The following is a 23,969-nucleotide window of genomic DNA, read 5'->3' as shown; positions in this document are numbered from 1 at the left end:
AGTCCATAAGAGGCGCAGGGGCCCGCCCCCTAATATATGCGCCCGGCCCCTAATTTGCATGCAGGGTGCCAGACGGATGGATTCCAATGGGTATTTTTTATTTTTTTTGGAAGCACATGATTAGAGCTCTAATTGGCCTCAAAAAGGGTGGGCTTAGAGCGCAGAGCACTGCGCCCTGAGACCACCAAGTTGTGTGACAATAGCTAATTATTATTCTCTATTGCCTTCCTGATTCTCCTCCTGGCCAATCAGGAAGCAGACCTTGAGACCGGATTGGCCAGGGAGTCTTAGGACTCCTGGCCAATCAGGACCCACTTTCTGTATGGCCAGGAGGAGAAGCCTGTCTGCTCAACCAGGAGGAGAAGCCTATGAGATAAATTAGTGGACTCCGGTCCGGATCCCCAGGATCCTGGGATACTGTTGAATCTGGTACAGTTGGGAGGTATGCATAGGAATGCTGGAGCAGACAAAGAAGAGGTTGCTGTGGTCACATGATCATTCTGTGAAGTTTAAGGTATGTAGCCAATTTGTGGGGGGATAAAAAAGCAGAGGAGACATGTGCAGGGAAGTAGGGAACACAGGTAATAGTTTGTAGAAATAATCCTGGATTGTGTTTAAATCTATTTTCTCTGTAATCCACTGCAACCACAGTACACTGACCACTTCCCAGGGTCAGTAGGAAGGAAGAAGGAATGTACTTCCTAAAGTTGGTGCTGGCTAAATTCCTATTCTTTTGCTTCCTGTATCACCAATAACATTCAGACTTCCGAAGCACTGCAGATGTAAATCTGATTGGTGGCTTTGAGAAACATCTTAGTCTTAACATATTTTAACATTACATTGTTTTGTGTTTAAGAAGCAGTAGGAAGGGTGTCCCATCATCACAAACAGCAGTGTTCCATGATCGCCAGATTACTGAGAAAAGTGAGAGTGTAAAAAGAGAGAAATATAGACTGGTAAACTACGGCAACATCTGGGTAAAAAGGTAAGCTGTAGGCAGGCGGGTTGTTCACCTTATATCCATCTCAAGCTTTAAAAGTCAATCAGCTCATCTGAAACTCTACTACAGATATATAGACGATATAATTATGGTGTGGAATGGGAACCATGACTCTCTCAGGGCTTTCTTGGAGTCCATGGGAAGAAATAAATATGGCATTTCCTTCTCTGAAAATATAGGAAACCAATCCATCCACTTTCTAGATCTGGAAATTTTTAAATTTGAAGGAAAACTTTTTACACGGACCTATTTCAAAGATGTTGATAGAAATGGTTATATTCCAACGGGGAGTTGCCATCACCCCAAGTGGCTTAGCTCTGTGCCTAAGAGCCAACTGCTCAGAGTAAGACGGAACTGTGACCGGGAAGAAGACTACGATCAGCAAGCCAATTTGTTAATAAAAAGATTTGAAGAAAAAGGTTACAACTCCAAGGAACTCATCAACACCAAAGAAAACATCAGGAGGATTGATAGGAAAGAGCTGTTGAAGGATAAAACAAAAGATTCAAATCATTCTAACAACTACGGTTTGGCTTTTATGACAGGTTTTACTAGGCAATATAAACAAGTAGAACACATTATAAAAAAACATTGGCCATTGCTTTTAAAGGACGACATTTTAAAAACGATTTTACCTTCAAGGCCTAAATTCGTCTATACTAAACCAAGCACTTTAAGATTGAAACTGGCGCATAATGTGGTAAACCCTCCAGTTAAAACATGTACATTTTTAGATCAAGTCGGTTATTTTAGCTGTGGAAGATGTGCAATATGTAAAACTTCGAGGCATAGGAAACGCAAAACCTCCGAATTTAGATCCCTTGTCGATGGGAAACAGTATACCATAGACAAGTTTATCACGTGTTCATCTACCCATGTAACGTATCTGTTGACGTGCCCATGTGGACTACAGTACGTGGGTAGAACAACGAGAGAACTCAGAGTAAGATTGCGGGAGCATGTGACTAACATTAAAAAGGGATTTCGTCACCACAGCGTATCCAATCATTTCAGATTGGTCCACAATAGTGATCCCAGAGGGTTAGCATTTTGTGGTATAGATAGGGTTGAACCACATTGGAGGGGGGGTAATCTAAAGAGAGCAATCTCCAAAAACGAAACGCAATGGATTCATCGCCTCGGGACCTTACAGCCCCGGGGTCTCAATATAGAATTGGATCTGAACTGTTTTCTGTCTAATTGGTAAAAAAATTTTTTCCTCCCCTTCCCCCTTCTCTGTTTTTTTCATCTAAGGCTGAGGCACAATTTTGATTATTTTGAATCCCATATTGTTTAAGTAAATCTTTGTTTAATTTTTATTTTTATTTTTATTTTTATTTTTATTATTATTTTCACTTTTATTTTATTTTGTTTATTATTTATTATTTTTTATTTGTTATACTAATTTTATTTTCATTTTTACTTTTTTATTTATTTCATTTTATTATTTTTGTATTATTATTATTTTTTTCTTATTTATATTTTATTTCTATTTTTATTTTTATTTCTATATTTATTTTATTTTCATTCTTTTATTATTTTTTATATTTTTTATTTATTATTATTTTCATTTTTTATAATTTTCTTCACATATTTTTTCAATATATAATTTATACTTTTTATATTTTTTTCGTTTTTATTCTTTTTGGGATTTTGTAAATAATAGATATTAATATATATTCTTGTTACAATATCAACCTTCTTATTTGAATTGTTCTATTTAACAAATAAGATTTTTTGAATAACGCTGATATGTATGATTTGTATTTATGAATTTTATGAAGTGTAATAAATTTTAAGTTTTTTTAACAATATAACAAGTTATCGGCAACAGGAAATGAGGTGGTGATTTTAATATTCGATAGATTTGCATATATTCATTAATTTATTTTATTCACCCAAATAAATATTGCGGATTGAGTTGCTATTTGCACCGTGGGGACACGCTTAGTAGTAGACTGTCAACAGGAAGTTGATAGATAGAGTATATGCCACCCCCCTTTCTCCTTTGATTGGCTGCGAGTAGAGTCAATTAAGTATAAAAACAAAAGCCGCCTTACCGGAAGTGATGTCTTTGATAACGCCCATTAAGGCGGGCGAAACGCGTCGACGCACTTCCGGGCAGCGGAGCTTTTGCAGCGTCATTTCCTGTTAACCACCGTGGAACGCACGCCGGCAGCGACACGGAAATTGGAGGATTGACTGTGCTAGGCTGCTTATTGCTGTTTACTGCCGATTTTTTTAAAGATACTTTGTGAGTATTATTCTTACCATTCTGTTTTAAATAAATACTACGGGCTTCACTATGTATGGCTTCTCTCTTTATATTTGAAACACACATGGGAGAGAGAGAGGAGACGAATATTAAGGAGCCAGTCTATGAGGTGCATGTCATCCATCCATCCGTTTGAGGGATATCTCATATGCTAGGGTAGCTGCATTGATCCTGTGATCCGATCAAGGAACATTATACATGTTCAAGGCTCATTTTTACCCAAAATCTGGTGAGTGCATCCCCATTGGGGGCCTTTTTCCTGAAGAGCACTTGGGCACTTTTATGGATTCGAGCACCTGTTTGGCACTTTAGTTTTCTGTTGAAGAAGCATTTATTGGACTGCACCTTAACAAATCACTTTGCACCTTAATGGTTATATTATGGACACTTAATCATAGCACTTTATTATTTATTATATATGTATTGTTTATAAATACACTTTTTGGTTATACCAATCAATTTTTTAGAGTATCTATGTTTTAGGGCACCAATTAATTATTGTAGCACATTTATATATTTATAATTAATTTTACATTTTGTCACCTGTTAGCGCTGTCTATTTATGTTTTTAATTTAATTTTTAGTTTTAGCTTAAGTTTACCTTTAACACACAATATACACTATACTACCAAAAGTATTGGGACGCCTGCCTTTACACACAACTTTAATGGCATCCCAATCTTAGGATGTAGGGTTGAATATTGGGTTGCTCACCCTTTCTCAGCTATTACAGCTTCAACTCTTCTGGGAAGGCTGTCCACAAGGTTTAGGAGTGTGTCTATGGGGATGTTTGACCATTCTTCCAGAAGTGTATTTGTGAGGTCAGGCACTGATGTTGGACTAGAAGGCCTGGCTCGCAGTTTCCGCTCTAATTCATCCCAAAAGTATTCTGTCGGGTTGAGGTGCAGGAAGAGAAAGTGGCCGCACACCAAATGATGACTTGATAGTAGAAAAGGGTTTATTGTACAAAAATGGATACAAGGTACAACAGAATAGAAGTGGTAGACGCGTTTCACACGACCAACAGCGTGCTTGTTGAGGTGCAGGCCAGTCAAGTTCCTTCACCCAAAACTCACTCATCCATGCCTTTATGGACCTTGCTTTGTGCTCTGGTGCTCAGTCATGTTGGAACAGGAAGGGATCATCCCCAGATTGTTCCCACAAAGGTGGGAGCATGAAATTGTCCAAAATGCCTTGGTATGCTGATGTCTTGAAGGTTCCCTTTACTGGAACTAAGGAGCCAAGCACAACACCTGAAAAGACAACCACAAAACATAATCCCCCCTCCACCAAATGATTTAGACTAGTGCACAAAGCAAGGTCCAAAAAAAGACATGGATGAGCGAGTTAGGGGTGGAGGTACGTAACTGACCTGCACACAGTTCTGGCCTCAACCCAATAAAAAACCTTTGGGATGAATTAGATTGCGAGCCAATCCTTCTCGTTCAACATCAGTGCCTGAACTAACAAATGCGCTTCTGGAGGAATGGTCAAACATTCCCACAGACACACTCCTAAACCTTGTGGACCGCCTTCAACAGAAGAGTTGAAGCTGTTATAGCTGCAAAGGGTGGGCCAACTCAATATTGAACCCTACAGACTAAGACTGGGATGCCATTAAAGTTCATGTGCGTGTAAAGGCAGGCGCCCCAATACTTTTGGTAATATAGTGTATGTAACTCCAGTCACTAAACATTTTTCAAGCAATATCTGGTGATCCTGCTATGAAGACCCATGCTCTGTCTTTGTCTCCCAGTAATGCTCCTGGGTTTTTGCCCTGTCACATGGGATTCCAATGGCGAAAGCAGATGTTTTACCACACATTACACAGACATGGCCCTATATTGTCACCATCAGGAGACCTGCCCTGAGAAATGCCACACAGGCCTGTAGTGGGGTGCATGTAGACAGGAAGTACTGCAAAAAAGCTGTAAACAATTAGTTGCACTGATATTAAAGCGGAGTTGGGGCCTCAAATACCTTTTTTAACTAAAAAGACCCCTATAATACTAATCCATCGCCCTTTACAGAACCCCTATTCTTATACTTACAAGGTGTACAGTATTGGATTTTAGTCAAAATCTTACTTTTAAAAACGCTGTCTGGGCGCAGCCATCTTGGATGTGGGCATCTGAAGCCGCAGTGTAATCTGCTGTGTCCTTCTTCCTGATTCCAGGGAGTGTTCTGGGAGTTCTTCCTGATTCCAGCCTCCTGGGAGTGATGGCAAACAGCTCCCAGGATGCAATGCAAAGGCGGAAGTGATGTCGGTGGCCGCGGCCCCAGAGGGGGGAGAAGGAGGAAGTACAATCAAAAATGCCCTGAAAATAAGGTAAGGGACTCCCGAAAAAAATCGAAAATGCCCAATTGTTGGTCAACATAGCGAGCACTCCAGGAATCACTAAAGTTGCAAAATAGGCCAGAACTCCACTTTAACTAAAGAATGAAAACAAGGTTGAAAAAGCATTTAATGTAAAAAAATAAAATAAAATAAAAAAAACTATTGTTTATAGTATACAATATAACAAATTAAATTCAGTAATTCAGTTAGCATTTACCTCTACTTTAAAGCATGGTAGTATGGTCATTATTGTGACCCTCTTTTTTTCCATTTTTTGTTGTATCTTGACATTAATTATGACAATTTCGTAATCATTCACACATTTTATAAATTCTTCTCCCAATAGGAAGATTGTGTTTGTTTTAGACGTTCTTGTAAAAAAAAAAAACGACTGTGGATGGTTCCAGGATGACTCATAATTTCTTGAATTAGCTGAAATCCTTTTACTTGGCGCTGCAAGAAAGTCAATTTGAGTATATTTATAGAAACGTATAAATGGCAGGTACAGTGTAAGATTAACTTTATATAACTGTTCAGACTGTACAGTAACTAGCAAAAAAAAAAAAATTTGTTTATAGAAAAGTTTTGAATAACACAACTTTATTTAGTTCTGTTTTTAACATGCATGAAAATAACTTATGTTTTAAGGATAATCAGACTCTTTGAATGGAGAGTATTACTACATTGCTTTCATCTGATCTGCAGGGGGTGAATCGCTGGGAGATGTTATGTTTTTTTTGGCCTCTCTGTGCCAGGGAGACTTGTGACCTCGCTAACTGCATGCAACAAAGTCCATTTTTTTAAACCCAAAATTACATACAAGTCACAGAGGAAATTAAACAGTTAGGGTAACCGAAATGTGTATTTTGAATAATGATTCTCAAATGTAAGGTAATTTGTTAGGATTGAAAATAAGTATTACATGACAATTATGATTTATCTTAGAACACGGCTCTGAAAAATCATTATTTTTCTTTGTGTGTGTGTGTGTGGTTCTGGGAGAAGTCTGCTAAACCGCTAAGTATAATACACGTTTTCAGTAATCCTCCAAGTAACATTAATTCAGACTGTCTAGGAGCAATGTACGACAGACTGCAAATTCATTTAAAGAGACACTATTAACCATTAGGAAATGTATCAAATTAAACCGCTTCTGGACCACCCGCTGCAGTTTTACTGCGGCAGGCAACCCCTCCTGCGTGAACCGACATAGGTCTACGTCGGTCGCACACCTACAGCTAGGGGGCGAGCTCGCGACGCCGCCGGCACGCTCCCGCCCTCACTCGGCAGCGGGGACTCGGATGCATGGGGCAGGCGGCTCCGATTGCCGCCTGACACCCCCCGATCGCTCCGCGCTGAGAGAGAAGAAAGGTCAGCTGTTGGAATGATCACAGAGCGCCTGTGATCCTTCTATATAGGATCACATGTCTCTGTGATCATTTCATAAGCCCCGCCACCATACAGTTAGAATCACTCCCCTAGGCTCACATTTAACCCCTTGATCACCCACAGTGTTAATAGACTCCCTCCAGAGGTGGTTCTGGCTAGCTCACTAGATTGCTTTAAAAAAGGGAAAAAGGCCTGGATTCTTTCCTAGGTGTACATAATATAAATGGGTACTAAACATATTTTTGGGTGGAGTTGGTCCGGGGAGTGTCCGGTTGCCTCTCTGGGGATCAGGAGGGTTTTTTTTCCCCTGCTGTAACGGATTGGATCATGCTTTGCTGGGGTTTATTTTCGCCTTCCTCTGAGTCAACAGCGGGTGTGGGATTGCGTATATGGGATTGTATGGTAGGGTTTTCAACACTTTTTTATGGTTGGACCGGATGGACTTGTGTCTTTTTTCAACCTGACTGACTATGTAACTATGTAACCCCTTCCCTGCCAGTGTCATTATTACAGTAACAGTGCATATTTTTAGCACTGATTACTGTAGTAATGTCACTGGTACCCCCAAAAGTCTCAAAAATGTCAGTAAGGGGTCCGATTTGTCCGCCGCAATGTCGCAGTCCCGCAAAAAAATCGCAGATCGCCGCCATTACTAGTAAAAAAAAAACAATAAAAATGACAAAAATCTTTCCCGTAGTTAGTAGACGCGATAACTTTTGCGCAAACCAATCAAAATACGCTTGTTGTGATTTTTTTTTACTAAAAATATGTAGAAGAAAACAAATTGGCCTAAAATGTTAAAAAAAATTTTGATTTTTAATTTTTTTTGGGAATGTTATATAGCAGAAAGTGAAAAGTATTGTTTTTTTTTAGAATTGCCGATCTTTTTTGTTTATAGTGCAAAAAAAAGTCGAACAGGTGATCAAATATCATCAAAAGAAAGCTCTATTTGTGGGAAAAAAATTACATCAATTTTATTTGGGTACAGCGTCGCACGACATCGCAATTGTCCGTTAAAGTAACGCAGTGCTGAATCGCAAACAATGGCCTGGTCATTAAGGGGGCAAATCCTTCCGGACCAGAAGTGGTTAATATACAGTACACGTGTGAGTGGAGCTAACTGGGTGGCAGCAATTTAAAGAGACAATGTCTTTTAGGAATTTACTGATTTGTGTAATGATACAGAAATGTGGTCGTTTTGTTAACCACACACTACCCGCCCACCGTCAAATAATGGCAGAGTGGTGTAGCTATCATCCTGGGACGCCGTCATATGACGGCGCACCAGAACAGCCTCTCTCGCGCACCCCCGAGGACGCGCGGAGCGGCGATCGTGACCGCGCCGTGTTGCTAGGACACGGTGAGATCCCGATCTCGGTAAAGAGTCAATGACCTGACTCTTTACCCATGTGACCCAGCCGGTCACATGTAAATGAGGAAGTGCCGTTATTTGGCTCTCCTCGCCTCATACTGTCAGTGTGTGAGGCGAGGAGAGCCAATCAGCGGCTCCTCCTCATAGGGGAGACAAGTACAAGTAATCAGGGCACAGATCATCAGTGCCCTAATTACACAAAATGTAAATAAAGTGCCAATTACAGCCTACCATCAGTGCCCACAGTGTCTGTCATCAGTGCATACAATCAGTGCCCACAATCAGTGCCCATAGTGCTGCCAGTCAGTGCCCATCTTTGCCTGCCCATCTAGGCACTGATGGGCACTGACTGGAAGCACTATGAGCACTGATTGTGGGCACTGATGGTGCTGCCCATCAGTGTCCAGCAGTGCCGCCCATCAGTGCTTGTCAGTGCCACCCATCAGTGCCCATCAGTGCCACCTGTCAGTGTTCATCAGTGCCACCTGTCAGTGCCCATCAGTGCCGCCCGTCAGTGCCACCTTTCAGTGCCCTTCAGTGCCACCGCTCAGTGCCCATCAGTTCCGCCTATCAGTGCTCATCAGTCCCGCCTATCAGTGCTCATCAGTGCCGCCTATCAGTGCCCATCAGTGTGGCATATTAGTAACTCCTCATCAGTGCCACCTCATCAGTGCCCATAAGTGCCACCTCATCAGTGCCCATAAGTGTCACCTCATCAGTGCCCATCAGTGCAGCCTATCAGTGCCCATCAGTTCCGCCTCATCAGCGCACACCAGTGAAGGAGAAAATGTATTTATTTTCAAAAACTTTTTTTTCCAAAATTTTCTGTCTTTTTTCTTTTTTCACCCAGAGGTGATTAAATACCACCAAAAGAAAGCTCTATTTGTGTGAAAAAAATGATAAAAATTTCATATGGGTACAGTGTAGCATGACATCGCAATTGTCATAGTGTGACAGCGCTGAAAGCTGAAAATTGGCCTGGGCAGGAAGGGGGTGAAAGTGCACTGTAGGCAAGTCTTACACATAGACATAAAATTTTAACCCTGGTATTAGAGAATTCAAATACAATATGCATGAATAACATTTTTTTAAATAGGGTTGATAAATGAATATGGTAGGATTATATTTGGATTTTAATTATAGGTGTTTTTGTTGCAGTGTATCTTTTTTGAATGAAGAAGATCAATTACACCTGTTTAACCACCACTTTCTACATGCGTTCACCACTTTAGATGTTTGTTAATTGTTTTCTTTGCATGTGATTGACTGATTGATTCCAGGTGCTTATTTGATTATATATGCTATGCAATATTGGCTCATTGTTAGATGTGTTCTGTTTTTTCTATCTATATTAATAAAATGCAAGTGTCTCTGCGTCCAGATTCCCTGTGTCCCTGGGATTGTGCTACTGCGCATGTGCCCCATGGACAGCCGTTGGGACGCAGAGACTTCGCCCGCCCTACTTCAGTCTGTTAGGGCAGGACGTCCCAACCCGTGAGAAATGGCGGGAATATTGTCTGATAGAGAACACAAACACAGCTCTTATCGGGGCACATTAAAGGGGACCTCTGACCACACTATTAAAAGGGGACTCTGACCACACTATTAAAGGGGACTCTGACCACACTATTAAAGGGGACCTCTGACCACACTATTAAAAGGGGACTCTGACCACACTATTAAAGGGGACTCTGACCACACTATTAAAAGGGAACTCTGACCACACTATTAAAAGGGGACTCTGACCACACTATTAACCACTTGCTGACCGCCGCACGACTATCTACGTCAGCGGTCAGCCCCTCACAGGCAAACTAACGTAGGGCTACGTTGCTTGCTTGTGAGGGTCTAGGGAGCGAGCGCGCGCCCCCGGAGGCGCGCTCCCGCTCCCGCGTGTGTAAACAAGCTGCCTGTCATTCTCCTCGCTGTAAAGACACTGATCACATGGATCTACTATGTAGATCCGTTGATCAGTGTCCTTACAGCTCAAGCCACAGCCAATCACAGTAGAAAGCACGCCCCTAGGGACACACACAGCCCCTCCCTCCCAAATAAAGTTAACCCCTTCACTACCAGTGTATTTTTACAGTAACAGTGCATATATATAGCACTGATTACTGTAGAAATGTCACTGGTAACCCCAAAAGTGTCAAAAATGTCAGTCAAGGGTCCGATCTGTCCGCCGCAATGTCGCAGTACCGCAAAAAAAATCGCAGATCGCCGCCATTACGCGTTAAAAAAAAAACAACAAAAATGACAAAAATCTTTCCCTTTGTTAGTAAACGCGATTTTTTTTACCAAACATAGGTAGCATAAAACAAATTGGCCGAAAATGTTAAAAAATTTAGATTTTTACATTTTTTTGGGGGGGAATTTCATATAAAAAAATGTGAAAAATATTGCTATTTTTGCAAAATTGACGCGCTTTTTTTGTTTATAGCGCGTGATCAAAAAAATCGCACAGGTGATCAAATACCACCAAAAGAAAGCTCTGTTTGTGGGAAAAAAAGGACGCCAAATTCGTTTAGGTACAGCGTCGCACGACCGCGCAATTGTCCGTTAAAGTCACGCAGTGCCGAATCGCAAAATACCCCCTGGTCGGAATGGGGGTAAAATCTTCCGGGGCTTAAGTGGTTAAAAGGGGACTCTGACCACACTATTAAAGGGGACTCTGACCACCTATGTTCTAGCGCACGTTAACTTAACGGGCTTAATGTCTAGTTAATATATAAATATATATATTTTTCTTTAGGGGAGGAGAAACAGGAGCACACCAAGCTTCCAAGTGAATGGTTGTGGGAAGTGGGGCAGGTTCATTCATTTAATCCAGTTTAAAATAGAAATGAAAGGCAAAACATATTTGTATAGATATTAACAAAACAAAACAAAAAAAAAACACGATAAATACCTTTTTTTCCCTTTTTTTTGGAAGTGATCACATTCCCTCTGTTCTCAGCTGAGCTGCTTAAGAGCTGCGGGAGCAGCAGCACACTGAGCTTGCCAGTGAATGGCTGTGCAGCAGGGGGGGGGGGGGTGTCAGGACAAGTTTAATCATTGGAGGAGAGTACATTGAGTTCCCAGCACAGCTAGAGAACTGACCACGCTGTGCTCTCCTGTTTAAGGTGGTCCGTTTTTAATAGGAAAGCAAAGGGACTGGGAGGATCACCAAGGATTTCACACAAAGGAAGCAATACAAGGAGAACAGGATACTTTCTCATACAAGTATTGTACATGGTGCAGCAGCCACATATCAGGAAAAATACATTTTTGGTTTACATATTCTTTAAGGCAATATAGTTCTGTTGCCTTAGGCGTTTAGGCGTAATCTCCCTTACCGTGTTGTGAGGACGAGGAGTTATGTATAAATCTCCTATAATAATTGTAAATAGATGGATGTAAATATTTATTTTTCAAGATATTGAGTATTGATTTCAAATGGATAAGTATGTTTGAAATGCATGCCTGGGCTACCTAGGAGGGGTCTGCTATTTACACTGATAAACAAACGGTAGTACAGCCCAGTAATTATGTTCCTTTTCCCCAGACATTACGGGGCCAGAAAATAATTGATAATCTTCCATGACAGGTCATTCCTTTATCTAGCCCTCTACTTCAAAGACTGTCTCTTTAGATATGTAATGAAGTTGGTTGGCTGTCCAAGGATGGACAATTTGGCCCTGGAGACGACCTAGCATGATTAATCCCCACCCAGAGAGGAGGGCTATCGAGAGGCTGAGTTATGCTAAATATAGGGTACACCAATCAGAATGGTTCTGAGCAAGACGAGATGGGTCTATATTAATATAGCTGAGGAGAGAGATCACTCTCTGGCAAGCAGACTAGGATGAAGATACTGGGGATGGTAAATATAGACTATACCTCTCACACTTAGAATGTATACATGCTTTTTCTCTTTAGTGTTTGAATACACACTGCAGGCACCATGCCTGAAGTGAAAAGGTAACTTAACTCCATGCTCAATACGTACATGGTATTGTAAATAGGGCTATTGTGGGTAATTTGTAAATAACATTGAAAGCCAAGAGATCTGTACTAACAATGTGTTGTAAATACTGTTTAATGTGTAATTTGTATATATGTATATATCTATTATGTGACCCATTCAATAAATGTGTATTGCTGATTAAACTACCTCTTTTGTGTAAAGATCTCTCTGGATCTAGATGTGTATAGGTGCATGCTACTAAAATAATGGGGGTGTATGCACAGGTACACAGAACTAAAGGCAACAGTTCAAAATGAAGAACTTACATGCACAGTGTGCTCAAGGACTGCTCCTTTAAACAGGTCCCCTAAAATTTCAGTGATTCTCTTAGATAAAATACTGTGCTGGCACCCTAGGGTGTAAGCAGGGCTGCTGTTAGAAAACACTGGGCCCCATATAGCCTACCTGAAAGGGCCCCCCTCCCCCCAAAAAAATAAATAAATCTTAAAAAAAATATTTTCACCAAAAAATACCCTACTATTACACAAACTATTATTAGCGGACACAAACAACACATAATTTACAAATGTCCTGCTAAATCTGAAAGATAAAATTATTGAGTTAATAAAGTTCTGTGTGTAAATGAGGTCTTGGGGCTTATTCACATAGGTACCCTGGCCTGTACGGTGTAAATTGGCTTTTTTTTTTTTTTTTATGTGGTTATTGCTGTGTGCAGGCATCCTATGTTACACTATGGGAATGCAGCAGCTGTATGAGCACAACAACAGGTCGTAATTTGACAGTAGTGATGGGCAAAACACCCCCGGGTTCTGTTACACACCAAAACTACAGAACAGGAAAAAAGTTCTGACCAGAGCACTTTAAATGTCTATAGGACAAGAACTCAAAAAAAATCAAAATTTTTAAGGCTTATATGCAAGTTATTGGCCATACAAAGGCTATGGGGGCCTGGACACTACCCTGGGGGACATGTATCAATGCAAAACAAACTTTTACAAAATATCATTTTGAAATGAGCAGTGATAGTAATGATGCTTAAAGTGAAACAATAAAAATTAAAATTCCTTTAAATATAGTGCCTGGGGGGTCATCTTAATCTGCCTGTAAAATGGTGCATCTGTACCATGTATAGAACCTGCTGCAGCAAAACTGACATAGAAAAAGAAAATTACATTTAAAGTGATTTTCCCTGCAAGCTTTCTTTATTTTGTAAACAACAGCTTGGGCAGCCAGTCTCTATGATGAGGCCACGATTTAGTGCACTTGGAACAAGATTAGAGATTTTTTGGATAAATTCCGGTGTCTCTTTATGTGAAGAAGCCAAATTATAGTACACTCAGGCCCAAGTTCATGGGGGAACATGACTGCCAATGTGTTGTTTATCAGTGTTCTTCCCTCTCTGTAGGCTCATGTTACTCCCTTCCTCAACCTCAGAATCAACATCACAATCAAGTAATGGTTTTGCATCATCAAAGAGCAAGTGGCTGACGCTGTGTTCAAATAACTCAGCTGATTCCTCCATGCATGATGCAGGGGCTATGGCATGAGTAGCTGTAGACAAGGAGGCAGAATAGGGTGCTCTGGCAGCTGCAGTAGACTGCGAACTAGACATGTGCAGAACGAAAACATTTCTTTAGTTTAGTTTAGTTTCGGTTAGTTATTTGCATAAATTCATTTCATTAAATTTGTTTAATCTGTTTGATTCATTTTCAGAATTCGTTTTGTTAATTCGTATATGAACCAATTCGAATTTTCCCAATTTGAATTTGAAATAGTTTTCAAATGAATTTCGAATATGTTTCTAATTCAAAACATTTTCAAATTCGAATTTGAAAAGTTTTCAAATTGTTTTCCAATTTCCAAATGCAATAAAATAGATAAGAAGATAAAGGAATAAAATAGAAAAAATATAATAGACTAGAAAAGAATATAACAGAAAATAAATGCAGCCTGATCAGTGCCCATCAGTGCCCATCATCTCAGCCTTATTAGTGCCCACCAATGCAGCCTCACCAGTGCCCATCAATGCAGCTCCACCAGTGCTCTGATGTAAAAGGAAACTCTGATGTGAAAGGGGGTTCTGATATGATGGGGTACCATTGATGGGAAAGGGGGCATCTGACGTGAAGGGGTACACTTGTGTAAAAGGAGAAACTCTGACATGATGGGAGGACCCCTGATATGATTTCTGACGTGAAGGGGGACTTGATGTGAAGTTAATCTCATCAAGGTTGGGTTTCCCATTGACAAATAAAATTTACATTTTTTGCATTTTAGACTGTGGTGCCTTGAGATTGTGCATACTTTTAAAGGGTGCTGCAAATGAAAAAGATTTGAGAAAAGCTGATTTGGATGATGTGTGTGTGACATTTAAGTCATATTATAGTATTTTTGATATACTTTTCCAGAGTAATCTTTTGCTTTTATTCACTCTTTTATGTACAATATGCTTTCTGCTAATAATTACAAACACATACTTAGCCTTTAACAAACATTATACGTGGAAGAACTACAATATATTACTGTATATATATCCTTTCCATGCAGAAAAATGCTTTTCCAAAGTATGGGAATCATAAATTGGAGAAAAGCAAACTTTGAGGTCTTAATGATGGACATGTTTTTAAGATCTCTAGCAAATATTTTTAAGAACCAACATTTTGGTGAACATCTGCACTCTGTACCGTCTGGTAGACTCGCGCAATCAACATCCTATCGTAGGCTCTGTGCTTTGGGTAATCTAGAACAGAGTGTGCGGACTTGTATAACACATTGTTCACAGGCGGTTGAAAGGCTTAGTGCCGTGGTGCAGGAGGAAACTCTGTACTCAGACAGCGTTTCATGTAAATGAGAAACAGAGCGCTTTATCGGCATGTCTATAGAAATGCATTTGGAGGGTGTGTAAATATTTTTGGCATAAGACGTAAAAAGAGAATAGTTCAGACCACTATATTAAACATATATAATATGATAAACTTCACAGCACTTTTATAAAATAATAAACAATTCGACATAAAAGAGTACAAGTTAAAGGAAACCATATTAGAATCTCAAAAGTATGTTGATGAATACCAAATAGGGCTCAACATTATGTGATAGAATGCTAGAGATTGATCTTGAAAACTCATAAATGTAATTCAGAGAGTGAATATTGTTCCCAGATCCATTACAGGGCAAAGCACGTGGCCAGTAGAAAAGAGAAAACTGAGCAGTAGAAGTGTAACTCCAGTTTCGTTAAAAATGTATGTAATGTCTATAATTACCAATACAAGATGATTTAAAGCCCATTTCCATTTTTTTTTTTTATAATAAAAAATAAATTTCCCTGCAGATTTCACTGTAACGTTCACCTTCAATCTGCAGCTGTTCCCAATTAAATACCCACTTGTCTACTAGTTGTCACTCCTCTTTTGTTCTGAATGATGCTCACAAGACCCACAAGCGAATCTAGCATGAAGGTGTGTCAACGCACTCACCTGGGCTCACACTGGTTATACTGTGTTCACTCCTAATTATATTACAAAATCCAGTGGCATTTATGGTTTTTTTCTCTTTTTTAGCAGCAGATGCAAGAGTAAAAGATTAAAATCTCATCCAATGTCCATTTCATTTGTATCTCCTTCACTTTGTCAATGCTTTGTCAATCCTAAAACGAGCAGCAAACCCTTTGAGGTCTCTTTATAAAACATCTGCTGGACAAATGTCACAAGAATTTGTGCAGGTAGAACAAAAGAAAGAAAATATACCCAATGGGACATTATAGGCAGTAGATAAAGTAAAAATAGTCAATATATATATATAAAATCAATATATTTTATCCAAATGTGATACAAAAAAAGTGTAAATGTGATACAATACAAATTTAAGAACAATGAGAGAATGACCATACAGTTTTGTACACTGGTACAAAACTCAATCTGGGAACCCCGGGTGGGTCTCGAAGTGTAGATGCCCAACCAAACATAGGGTTCACACTGACATATCCAAGGTGTTTCGAAACTGAATAATTCCTTCAAGGGAATATGGGAGCAAGGTACTGAGGTCTATAAATATAATAACAAACATATGATTATATACAAATCTTCAAGTAACTAATTAGTATCATTACAGACAAATCCATACAATACTCATGGCACTACTGACACTATATGGTTTGATGAAAACATGAAATTAACCCAATAAGGCATGCCCCATTGCAACCATGCCTTGGTATACCACCCTGGAGTGAGGGACTGTGTATCCCAAGGTGGTGGATGGAGAGGAGGGGATGCTGATAAGTGGGTGCTGTGATGTTCCGCCGAGCTGGCACTCGCAAGGATCACAAAAATAGGAAACCAATCCTAATAAGGAAAAAAAAAATATTGACATCTAGGTATCCATATCCAAAAAAGAAGTAGGTAACACCCCATGCAAATATGAGATAGAACATCTGACCTAAAATGAGTGCATACCAGTGAATGCACCATCACATGGAAATTCAGGTTTCCCAAATTGAAAAATTGCCTGAGTAGGCATAATTACATTAGTAGATTATATGAGTGGTTCCAAGCGGTAACCAGGATGGGTGTACTTGTGCATCCAAAAGGATGAAAGGCCCTCCCGAATATATATATGTGCTGCTGGGAGAATGTTAAGGGCCAATTCACTGCCACACCCTATAAGCCCATTATGAAAAGTAGGTGGACTGATGGCAATAGAGAGCAAGTGCATACCCAGGGGGTCACGTGGACTAGCTCACAACCCCTGAGAATGGCATCCAAAGCGACCACCTGGCTCGGGGGCGTCCGGTGCTACCGCGCATGCGTGACGGCGTCCAACTTTACAGGACCACAGACACGTACATAGGGGCTGCTTCATTCACTGGTGGCAGAGGTCTCAGCGTGCGCATGCAGCCCGGCGCCATCTAGTGGAGTCAGCTTGCTATAGGTGCATTGCTGCCACATTAAAGGCCCCAAGGCAAAACGATAGGCCGTGAGGCCTGTGCGTGCCGGGGAGCGACAGCAAGGCGGTAGGTACACCCAACAAGAGAGAACATAATCCTGCACAAAGCGAAGAGGCACGTCCACAGGGCAGGGGTCTATGCAACAAGAAAATAACAAAAAACAAAGCAAATCAGATATGTTGCTAAAATTGCATAGCTCTGCCAAAAAGAAAAGAACAATATTATATAAATAAGTAATGTGGTTGATATTGTGACAATGAAACCAAAAATATATATATCTAGTGAACACACAATATGGAAAGGAGAAAAGAGAAGGGGAAAAGGGGCTGCATGAAATTTCACCATATTTTTTGCAATGGATTAATGCCCATGCTCATCAGCTCCATTTAGAGGCCAAAATGCAGTATATTTTCTTGTGCTATTTCAGAAAACTATCAGGTCACTAGATGAAGCTAAAAATACAGGAAAATACAGGAAAATACAGGAATAATTTGTCCTGCCTGCCCAAATGCTTATGACATTCATCCAACAAATGTTTTATAAATAGAACTCTTTATCCTTTAGATTTGTAATGAAAGTGAGTCATGCAGATACTTTTAAGAAAGTTCTCCTATGCTAGGCTAAAAGTTCAATCAAAAAGGTTATTTTATGGCAAATAGATTCAGTCTACAGGGTTCACTTGTGATCAGACAAAAAGAAAAGAACATAACTATAAGTTTTTATTATTATTATTATTATTATTTTATAAACTGCTACTATAATTGTATGTATTATCATACTATGTTGATACTACATTGTGGCGAAAATCTAACCAAAACCAATGTCAATTTCTTGCGTATCTCCTATGCTTTGTCAAGTGGTAATTGTGGTTATACTGGGGACACTGGTAATTATCTGTTTTCAATTTATAAAAATTGCAAGCAAAAAATGATTTAGCATTGCTTCCCCAACAATCCTAAAATAAGAAAATTCGCTCTTTAACTTTTAGATTTGTGATAAAAGTCAGATACTTTATGTTTTAAAAAAGTTCTGCTTTGCTAAGCTAAAGAGGAAATCTAAAAAATAAGTCTCCAGGGCAAAGGATGCAGTGTGCAAGATTTATTTGTTATCATGCAAAAAAAAGTCATGACTACTACTAGTTATTAGTATTAGTATAATAACAATAATACCAAAATCATAATTACTACTAGTTATTGGAATAATAATAATAATTTGTAGTACTAGTTATTATTCTTGTTGTTATTATTATTATTATTATTATTATTATTATTAATTTTATTATGCAATAATGTTTTATTTTATGTTTTATGATGCTATTGTTGTTGTTAACATATGATATTGTGTATTGTGTCTTAAAAAAGCTAAATAAATCATAACTTCTAACTAGTTCTTCATCTTCTTCTAATTATTTTCATGATGATGAATATTTAATAGGACGAATAATATTAATAAAAAAATGTAATATTATTATTATTATTATTATTATTATTATTATTATTATTAATAATAATAATAATAATAATATTAATAATATGCTGTAATATTTGATGTAATAAGATGCTATTTTGTATATGAAGTGGTGCATGTTATATAGATGAATGCTTAAAAAAGCAAAATAAATTATTCCAGATTGTCAGTTCCAATACAGGTGGCTCATTTATAATGCCATTTAATACACACAGACACACAGGTGTTACATACTTCCAAAGCTCTGCTAATCCCAGGTCCACAGAGGGATCAGCTCTGACTCTCCTGTGTAATAAAGTGTCACTAGGAACTGGGAACCAACTGCAAGTCCTTAAGTATACAGAGGCTGCACCTAAAATAATAGAGCCTTTCCCATGTGTCACTGTCCAGTCTCAGTATGGGCAGTGGATAAAAAGCCTACTGTTGATCTAGACTGAAATAGAATATCTATACGACAGCTAGAATACCAAAAGATTATCTTTTCATTTCCAATATGCTTCCTTGTGATGCCTGTAAATTGTGGCATCTGTTTAATGCTTAGAAAAATAACTGTTCAGTAAAGGGAAACTATAATGGTGTATATTTATTTTGTTTTTATATACAACTTTATAAACTGATGTCTTTGATGTATCTGATGTATCATTTTTTTTAATTCTTCCTAGAAACATCTTTATCCAAAAATGAACTGTTATTACAGTGTCCATCCATAATGTCACGAACCGGCAGGACTGGTAGTGGATCCTCTGGACCAGAGAGGCGATGGCGCAGGTTGTACTAGAGGACCGGTTCTAAGTAGTTACTGGTCTTCACCAGAGCCCGCCGCAAGGCGGGATGGATTTGCTGCGGCGGTAACTACCAGGTCGTGTCCCCTAGTAACAACTCAATCTCTCTGGCAGCTGATATGGCGTGGTACACAGGGAGTAGGCAAGAGCGTAGTCGGACGTAGCAGAGGTCAGGGCAGGCGGCAGAGGTTCAAAGGCGAGACGTCGGTAGCAACGGGTTCGGCAACAGGCAAAGCAAACAAACACAGAAGGGAACGCTTTCTCAGAGGCACAAGGCACAAAGATCCGGCAGGAAGCTGTGGAAGGAGAAGGTATTAATGGGCAGTGCACAGGTGAAGCCTAATTAAGTCAGCACTGCCTTTCACAAACCTTAACCCTTAGTAACCAGTTTGGACCAGGCACCAATCACCTGTGCACTGGTCCTTTAGATCTAAGAGTCCTGGTGCGTGCGCGTCCTAGAGAGCGGGGACGCACACGCCGAGACCCAGGAGCGCCGCCTGGGGACACACGCTGTGAGCACTCCGAGGCCAGCAGGGGGCCCAGAGCGCTGAGCGTAACACATAATTCCCAATTTGCAATAAGAAAGCCCAGCAGCACTGCCTTATATGCTTTATGAAATCCAGTGTGAGGTAAAGGATTGAAGTGAACCTTTCTAGAGTGAAATAGAGGGATATCCAATGGAAAATGCCAACAGGATGGCTATAGCTAGCAATAGTTAGGCAAACGTAACTTGGACTTTTTTTGCCAAGGCTTCGGGTTGTATGTAAATGGCCTACAAATATAGCAAGGGCATTATTCAACTTTGGTCAAAGCTGCACAGTTTGTTTTTATCTACAGGTGCCCCTTACATGGCATAGGCAAAGTTGAACTAACCCTATAACTCAACTTGTTCTGTAATGTTGGAAATGTTTTTCTACTTATCTAGGTCCTTGAACCTGGTTTTAGAGAAAGCTACTTGGATAAGTGGTAAAACGTCTTCAACATTACAGAATAAGGCCAGTTGGATGTAAGTTACCACTTCTAGCTATACCATGGACTGGATAGATGAAAACCTTCACAGACTGACTATTACCCTGACCACTGCTTTCACCATTAAATCCCACCAGCTGAAGGAACTGCAGCCTTCCTGTATGGGGGCCAAGCTTGGCACACTATGCTGGTGTGTCGTCCTTAGGACACATTTTTAACAGTCCACTAACACCTGAGTCAAATATTTGCTGAGGGCAGTGAATCATTTATTTTGCTGAATCTCTAAAACATTGAATTTTCCATTATTTGCTCATCTTTGTTTCTGAGTCACGGACTGAAAATAAAAAACTGAAAGGTCAGCGTAAAGTCAAAAGTCCTTCTTTGCATTCTAGTTGTGGGTCATTAACACAAAATACTTTTAAGAGGTGTATGGGTTTCTGTTTCTTTGTTGATTTATACTTACCTAGGTGGATACAGCATGGGTCCGATGCTGCATCTGCCCCCCGGTGCCTCTACACTGAGAACCAAGCGATTGAACACTGCCAATCGCTTGGTTCTCACAGCTCCTTGACCAGAGAGCTGGTGACTGTCAGTCAGCAGCTCTCTGCTCTGCCTCCTCCTCGCTCACTGTAGTGCTGGGCTGTGGAGGGGGCTGAGCGGCCGGCTCAGGCTCTCAGCGGGTCGCTGAGAGCCTGAGCTTTGTTGTCTGTCCAGGGATCTGGCGGATCCCAACTCCGTGGTCATGATGACGCAGTGCCTGGACCGACTTCTGTGACGTCAGCAGAGAGCAGACTTCAGCCCACTCTCTGCTGAACACAGGTCACAGGATTGCAAAACAAACTGCACTATTGTGATCCATAGGAGGTTTACAGCCAATCAAGCTTTGGCTGTACTTCTCCTTTAAGGCGTTTGTTACCCTAACGTTTCATATTCCTGATATGCGGCTGTTGTACCATGTACATGTAAGAGAAAGTATCCTGTTCTCTTTGTATTGCTTCCTTTATGTTAAATCCCTGGTGTTCCTGCCAGTCCCTCTGCTTTTCTGATTAAAAACAAAAACTTACACACTAAGCAGGAGAGCACACAGTGGTCATTTCTCTAGCTGTGCTGGAAACCTACCCTGCTCTTCTCCAATAATCAGACTTGTCATGAAACACCATCCTGCACTGCCTGTCACTGGGAAGCTTAGTGTGCTGCTGTTTTACCTCTTCCCAGCTCTTATGCAGCTGAGAACAGAGGGAATGTAATCGCTTATAAAAAAAAAGGGTAAAAAGGTATTTTTTATGTTTTTTTTATATCTATACAAAAATGTTTTGTCTTTCATTTCTATTTTAAACTAAATGGGTTGTTTTACCAGGTGTTCTTTTACAATCACTTTAAGTCAGAACATTAGGATTTCAGTCATGTCTCTAGCACTTAAAGAGAGAGAAGTTAGCAATGGAAACCTGAAAGTGTTACTCAAGAAAGGCTTCTTTTAAGTCCCTCCTCTGATTTATTAAGCTGTCTATACTTAACATAGATCAAAGGAAGAAAGAGCGCACAAACTCCTGGTCCAGTATCCTTTTAAAATGTAATTATAAACAAAGGTAATCACACTCACAATTTGAAGCATGTTAAAGGCATTGAACCCCAACTGTCATGGTCCTGCCGATGGTACATTTTCTGACGTTGAATCGCAGCACAAAGGGTGTTCCCCGGCAGCTCCCGCTGCACTGTATCACACACTCCCCAGCTGACAAGCCGCACCATGAGGCTTGTGCACACTCCCAGTCACCCTGCAGGCTGACTCCATGCATGGCACTGCTTGAGAGAAGATAGGCAGCTGATGCGAAGGGTAAAGTGATTGCTATAACAATGCGTTTCAGAGCGGCAGAGCCTCCTTTTTCAAGTCCATGAGGCAACATTGACCCTCTCCCTTATATACCCTATGGATGCCGACAATATTAACTCATTTGTTACCCACAACCGGGGGAGGTTGTTGCCACATGTCACATAAATTCCAATGAACTACTCTCACTACTACAATAAATACAGTTAAAATATTAATATTTCAAATTACTATTGTTAAAAAGTATTTTTACGATTTCTTCGTCAATATTAATGATGGATTCGTCTATAAAAAAAAGGGAAGAGAGGCTAGATAAAAGTGCTGACCTCCAGCTCCTCGTTTACTCCTCCTGGGGCCATAGAATCAAGCATATAAATCCAAAAGGTTTCCCTCTGGCAGAGTTTGGAAAACTTTTTTGCCTTTTGGTATTTGTATTGAAATTGCTTCTATACAAAAAAGATCTCATCCCTTCGGATACTCGTTATGATGAACACTGGGATGTCACTATGTTTGGTGCATCCTTCTTCAATGACGCTCATTAAATCAGGTCAGCATGGTGCTGATTATGCGCCCCACATAATATAGCCCGCAAGGACACCATAAGCAATAAACAGCAAATTGTGTACTGCATGTTATAAATTGCTTAATGAGATATGTTTTACCCTTTTTGTCTGTAAACTCTTTGTGCCAATGTCTAACAAAAGCACATGCTTTGTATTTAGGCATCATACACTTAGCAGGAATATTACTAAGGTTTAATTTCTGGTTCCTGACTTTACTAGATGCAATCCGATTTTTAATATTAGTTGGTCTTCTAAAAACAATATTTGGCCTCTGGGTGGGAGAGTATTTTTCCCAGAGCAGGATCCTGCTTCAAAATCGGCCAATTCTTTCTCAAAATGCCTTTAATTGCCCATTGATGATCATTGTACCCAGTTATAAATTGAATTGAATAATCTCTGGGGGGGTTTGTTGCCTTAGGTGCCCTATCTGTGTTCTCATATTTAAGAAATGCTTCCTATATACAGTGGGTACGGAAAGTATTCAGACCCCCTTAAATTTTTCACTCTTTGTTATATTGCAGCCATTTGCTAAAATCATTTAAGTTCATTCTTCTTCCTCATGAATGTACACATAGCACCCCATACTGACAGAAAAACACAGAATTGTTGACATTGTTGCAGATTTATTAAAAAAGAAAAACTGAAATATCACATGGTCCTAAGTATTCAGACCCTTTGCTCAGTATTTAGTAGAAGCCCCCTTTTGATCTAATACAGCCAGGAGTCTTTTTGGGAAAGATGCAACAAGTCTTTCACACCTGGATTTGGGGATCCTCTGCCATTCCTCCTTGCAGATCCTCTCCAGTTCTGTCAGGTTGGATGGTAAACGTTGGTGGACAGCCATTTTTAGGTCTCTCCAGAGATGCTCAATTGGGTTTAAGTCAGGGCTCTGGCTGGGCCATTCAAGAACAGTCACGGAGTTAAATTTTTTCTAAGTCTGTTCAATTGACTAAACTGTATATTATGCTTCCAACTAGCCAAATGGCAACTATTTTTATGCCAATTCAAGCTACCAGTGGTCTCCATGAAATGAGTCTTCAATACAATGTTGCCATCCTCGTCCCATGATAGTACTAG

The sequence above is a fragment of the Pelophylax lessonae genome, assembly GCF_965119305.1.
Source record: "Pelophylax lessonae genome assembly, chromosome: 3".
Taxonomy (NCBI): Eukaryota; Metazoa; Chordata; class Amphibia; order Anura; family Ranidae; genus Pelophylax; species Pelophylax lessonae.
This window is presented reverse-complemented; position numbering follows the sequence as displayed.